The following is a 6,032-nucleotide window of genomic DNA, read 5'->3' as shown; positions in this document are numbered from 1 at the left end:
ATTGGTGAAGTGATTAAAATCGGGGATACACACGAGGCAAGTATTGGAGGAGCACAGAGATCTTGGCGGGTTGTAGGGCTGGAGGAGGTTACAGAGATAAAAAAGGGGTGAGGCTATGGAGGGATTTGAAAACTAGGGTGAGGATTTTAAAATCAATGCGTTGCCGGACTGGGAACCGACGTAGGTCAGTGAGCACGGGGGTGATAGAAGAACGGGACTTGGTGCGAGTTAGGATATGGGCAGCGGAGTTTTGGATGAGCACAAGTTTATGGAGAGTGGAAGATGGGAGGCCGGCCAGGAGAGCAGTGGAATAGTCCAGTCTGGAGGTAACAAAAGGCATGGATGACTGTTTCAGCAGCAGATGAGCTGAGGCAGGGGTACATAAGAAATAGGAGCAGGAGTAGGCCAATCGGAGCCTCGAGGGTAGAGACGAGCAATGTTACAGAGGTGGAAGTAGGTGGTCTTGGTGATGGAGTGGATGTGTGGTCAGAAGCTCATCTCAGGGTCAAATAGGATGACATGGTCTGGTTCAGCCTCAGACAGTGGCGAGAGAGAGGAATGGAGTTAGTGGCGAGGGAACAGAGTTTGCGGCAGTGACCAAAGACACTGGCTTCGGTCTTACCAATATTTAGTTGGAGGAAATTTTTTTGCTCATCCAGTACTGGATGTCAGACAAGCAGTGTGATAAATGAGAAGACAGGGGAGGGGTCGAGCGAGGTAGAGCTGGGTGTCGTCAGCATACGTGTGGAATCTGACTTCGTGTTTTCGGATGATGTCGCCGAGGGGCAACATGTAGATAAGGAGGTGACCAAGGAGAGACCTTGGGGGAAGAGAAGCCATTGCAGGTGATTCTCTGGCTACGACTGAATAGTTAAAAATGGAACCAGGCGAGGGCAGTCCCGGCCAGCTGGACGATAGAGGAGAGGTGTTGGAGGATGGTGTGGTCAGCCTTGTCAGAAGTTTTTAACTTGAAAGCCTCAGCCTCTCCCAAAAGCTTGGCCTGGAATTTATATTTTTACCTAGAGCTGTGACTATTTTAGCTGAATTCACACTGTACAGGCTGAGCATGTACCCAATTTCCACAGGATGCATCCATACTATTTTTCTTTTAGCTTCTTGTAGTTTGTTAATTATTTCTTCAAATAATTTTGAAAAATAACTTATTTGAGGGGCAAAATTTCAAAAAGCATCAGATTGTTTATAGTACCACCTACCGAGCTCCCACCCTTCTAATTAACACGTCTTTAATCCTTCACGTTGACCGTCGCTTGGTGGAAGCTGTGAGGGAAGCAAGGGTACATAAAATGCCAGCCATGGCTCTTTGGGTAGCACACGTGCCTGTGAATCAGAAGGTTGTGGGTTCAAGCCCCACCAGAGACTTGAGCCCATGATCTAGGCTGGTACGTCAGTGCAGTACTGAGGGAGTGCTGCACTGTCCGTTTACACCAGGGGACGTTTCACTGTGTTAAAGGCACTTTCTAAATGCAAGTTTACATAGAACGTACAGCATGGAAACAGACCATTCAGTTGAACTTTACAAAACACTGGTTCGGCCACAACTGCAGTATTGTGTTCAGTTCTGGGCACCGCACTTTTGGAAAGATGTAAAGGCCTTAGAGAGGGTGCAGAAGAGATTTACTGGCATGATTCCTGGGATGAGGGACTTTGGTTATGTGGATAGACTGGAGAAGCTGGGGTTGCTTTTCTTGGAACAGAGAAGGTTGCGAGGAGATTTGATAGAGGTATTTAAAATCTTGAAGGGTCTAGACAGAGTAGATAGAGAGAAATTGTTCCCATTGGCGGAAGGGTCAAGAACCAGAGGATACAGATTTAAGGTGATTGGCAAAAGAATCAAAGGTGACATTAGGAAAAACTTTTTTTTAAAAAAAAACACAGCAAGTGGTTAGGATCTGGAATGCACTACCAGAGCCGGCATGGACTCAATGGGCTGAATGGCCTGCTTCAGTGCTGTAACCTTTCTGATTCTAACTGGTCTATGCCAGCTCCACAGGGGGCTCCTCCCACCCATCTTCATTACCCTATCAGCATAAACTTCTATTCCTTTTTCACTCATATTTATCTCACGTCCCCTTACGTGCATCTATGCTATAAAGTTGTTTTTGTTGTAGTTGCTGTCCTTCGGTTGAGACGTTAAACCGAGGTCTTGTCTGCCCCCTCCGCTGGATATAAAAGGTCCCATGGCATTAGTCAAAGAAGAGCAGGGAGCTATCCTGGCCAACATTTAACCCTCAAAAACAGATCAGGTCATTTCTGTCACTGCTGTTTGTGGGACCTTACTGTCAGCAAATTGGCTGCTACGTTTCCTACATTACAACAGCAACTACATTTCAAAAGTACTCATTGGCTGTGAAGTGCTTTGAGTTGCCTATATAAATGCACGTCTTTTTTTTCTATACTGTACTCCGGGTGGAGGACTTCAATATGGGCCACCAAAACCTCGGTAGTGCCACCACTGACCTAGTTGGCTGAGTCCTGAAAGTTCATTAAAGTTTGCCAGATATACACAAATAAAAACTACTTTAAGTTTTCTTTTGTGTATATGTAAGTTTTCTGGAGTTAAGTATTATAAAGAAAAATGTTTTATATTAGCTCCATGTTTCACATTAGATGCTGTTTAATGAAAATGGGGAAATATTTGGAATCGTTGCCTTGACAATAGGGACAAAATTCCATTGACTAACCACAAACAAAAGTAGATCTTAACCACCTACTGACCAAACAAAACGCAATGTTTAAGATCAGTGAGAAATTTTGAAATGGCTCTGCCTCTTAAGCCTAGCACAATATTGCTGTAGTACTTGCAATGTCCAGCAGATGGGGCAAGATGTTCACAGCCTCACCCACAACCTTCTGACTCTTAGAACCATAGAAAAGATACAGCACAGAAGGGGGCCATTCGGCCCATCGTGTCCGCGCCGGCTCGAAGAACAACCAGGTGCCCATTCTAATCCCACCTTCCAGCACCCGGTCCGTAGCCCTGCAGCTTACAGCACTTTAGGTGCAGGTCCAGGTACTTTGTAAAAGAGTTGAGGGTCCTTGCCTCTACCACCAATTCGGGCGAATTCCATACACCCACCACCCTCTGGGTAAAAAAGTATTTCCTCATGTTCCCTCTAATCCTTCCGCCAATCAGCTTAAATCTATGTTCTCGAGTTCTTGACCTCTCCGCTAGGGGAAACAGGTACTTCCTGTCTACTCTATCTGGGCCCCTCAGAATTTTGTACACCTCATGTCACCCCTCAGCCTCCTCTACTCCAAGGAAAACAACCCCAGCCTATCCAATCTCTCCTCGTAGCTGCAATTTTCAAGCCCTGGCAACATTCTTGTAAATCTTCTCTGCACTCTCTCCAGAGCAATTACATCCTTCCTGTAATGTGGTGACCAGAACTGCGCACAATACTCCAGCTGTGGCCTTAAGAGTTTTATACCGTTCCATCATTACATCCCTGCTTTTGTATTCTATACCTCGGCTGATAACGGAGAGCATTCTGTATGCCTTCTTCACAACCTTATCTACCTGTACTGCCACCTTCAGGGACCTGTGCACATGCACTCCAAGGTCTCTCACTATATTCCTGTTTACTGCTTATTACCTTTTACTGCTTGCCCTCCCTAAGTGCATTACCTCACACTTCTCCGGGTTGAACTCCATTTGCCACTTTTCCGCCCACTCCACCAACCCATTGATATCTTCTTGGAGTCCACAGCTATCCTCTTTGCTATCAACTACATGGCCAATTTTTGTGTTGTCTGCAAACTTGCCAATTATGCCCCCTACATTCAAGTCCAAATCATTAATATATACCACAAACAGCAAGGGACCCAACACTGAGCCCTGTGGCACACCACTGGAAACGGATTTCCATTCGCAAAGACATCCATCGACTTTTATCCTTTGTTTCCTGTTACTGAGCCAATTTTGGATTCAATTTGCCACAGTTCCCTGTATCCCATGGGCTTTTATCTTTCTGACCAGTCTGCCATGTGGGACCTTGTCAAATGCCTTACTAAAATCCATGTAGACAACATCCACTACACTACCCTCATCAATCCTCCTTGTCACTTCCTCAAAGAATTTAATCAGATTTGTAAGGCATGATCTTCCCTGAACAAATCGATGCCGACTATCCCTGATTAAACCATGCCTTTCCAAGTGACAGTTTATCCTATCTCTCAGTATTGATTCTAATAGTTTGCCCACCACCGAGGCAAGACTGACCGGCCTATAATTGTTCGGCCTTTCCCTCGTACTCTTTTTAAACAATGGTACTACATTTCCAGTCTTCCAGTCCTCCGGTACCTCCCCTGTATCTAGTGAGGATTGGAAAATGATCCTCAGAGCATCTGCTATTTCCTCCCTGGCTTCCTTCAATCGCCTAGGAAACAATTCATCCAGCCCTGGTGACTTATCAACTTTCAAGGAATCCAGCCCCTCTAGTACTTCCTCTCTTGTTATGTTTACCTTATCCAATATTTCACACCTCTCCTCTTTAACTACTACGTCTGGATCATCCCTTTCCTTGGTGAATACGGAGACAAAATATTTATTTAAAACCATTTATTCTGGCGAGAGTGCCACCACTGAGCCATGGATAACATCTACAGGTAAATCGGATCAGACTAGGGAGAAAACCAGGGGTGTTCCTGGTCTGTACAGTTCAATAACACACCACAATTACAGTTTTAACTAGAAACAAAAGCAGAATAGTATAAATGTAGGATATTAAGTAAATCTAAATATTTACCATCTTCTCTCTCATCACCTCCCCAACAGTAGAGAACATCAGGCATTTTTATACTAAAAATAATTCCATCCTTGGACAGAACATGTCCACTACACATTACATCAAGAACACTGTAAAATGGAACAATGTGCTTCTCAAACTCTCACGATGTAGTGGACCCCACCAAAGTTTAACTGCACCGTGCCTGTTCAAATTGGGCACTCTACCGATCTAAAGAACATGTTCTAGCGCTGGCATGTTTAGTCATTTATTTGCAAAAGATGGGCTGAAATGTTATCAAAGAGCACAATATCATTGCTACACTGAGCCTTTCTCCATCTAGACTACCAATGAACTGGACTCCTTAAAAAGAGATGTGAGTTTGAACGGAAACAAAAAGGAAAATCGGGCCATTTCCATAACCAAAACATATCTGCATCAAAATTCAATTTGACTTCGCCGATTTCCCTTCATAGTTGCATACAAGTCTGGATTAACATTTCCTATCTCAATACGTACCGCAAGGGGCTGGTTTACACCAGCCATAGCATTTAAGGATAACATTTGCTAAACAAATAGGAAAGTATCACTGTGTATGCAATATTGAACAGTCTATGTGCGCTTTCCAATGAAGCTACCTTTTGCATTACTTTTGAGAATCAGATTATTGAATCATACAGCATCAAAGGAGGCCATTGAGCCCATCATGCCCGTGGCGGCACTTTGAAAGAGCTATCCAATTAGTCCCACTCCCGGTCTTTTCTTATAGCCCCGCAAAGTATTTATCCAAATCCCTTTTGGAAGTTACTATTGAATCTGCATCCACCATCCTGTCAGGCAGTGCATTCCAGGTCATAAAAACTCAATGCATTATAAAACATCTCATCTCCCCTCTGGTTCTTTTGCCAATTATTTTAAATCTTTGGCTAATGACCAGTGGAAACAATTTCTCCTTATTGACTCAAACCCTTCAATTTTGAACACCTCTATTAAATCTCCCCTTAACCTTCTCTGCTCAAAGGAGGACAATCCCAGCTGCTCCAGTCTCTCCACATAACTGAAGTGCCTCATCCCTGCTATCACTCTAGTAAATCTCCTCTGCACTCTCTCCAAAGACTTGACATCCTTACTAAAGTGTGATGCCCAGAACTGGACAATAATACTGCAGTTGAGCTGGAGAAATATGGCAGCTTTTAATTTCATCCTTTTTCTATTAGTAATCAATACACAAGGCTCCATGAAGTAGATCCAGCACTGGATTCTTCCCAATCAGATCCAGATAACACA

The sequence above is a fragment of the Heptranchias perlo genome, chromosome 13 (genome assembly GCF_035084215.1).
Source record: "Heptranchias perlo isolate sHepPer1 chromosome 13, sHepPer1.hap1, whole genome shotgun sequence".
NCBI classification, from domain to species: Eukaryota; Metazoa; Chordata; class Chondrichthyes; order Hexanchiformes; family Hexanchidae; genus Heptranchias; species Heptranchias perlo.
The sequence above is the reverse complement of the archived record's forward strand: the minus strand, read 5'-3'. Positions refer to the sequence as shown.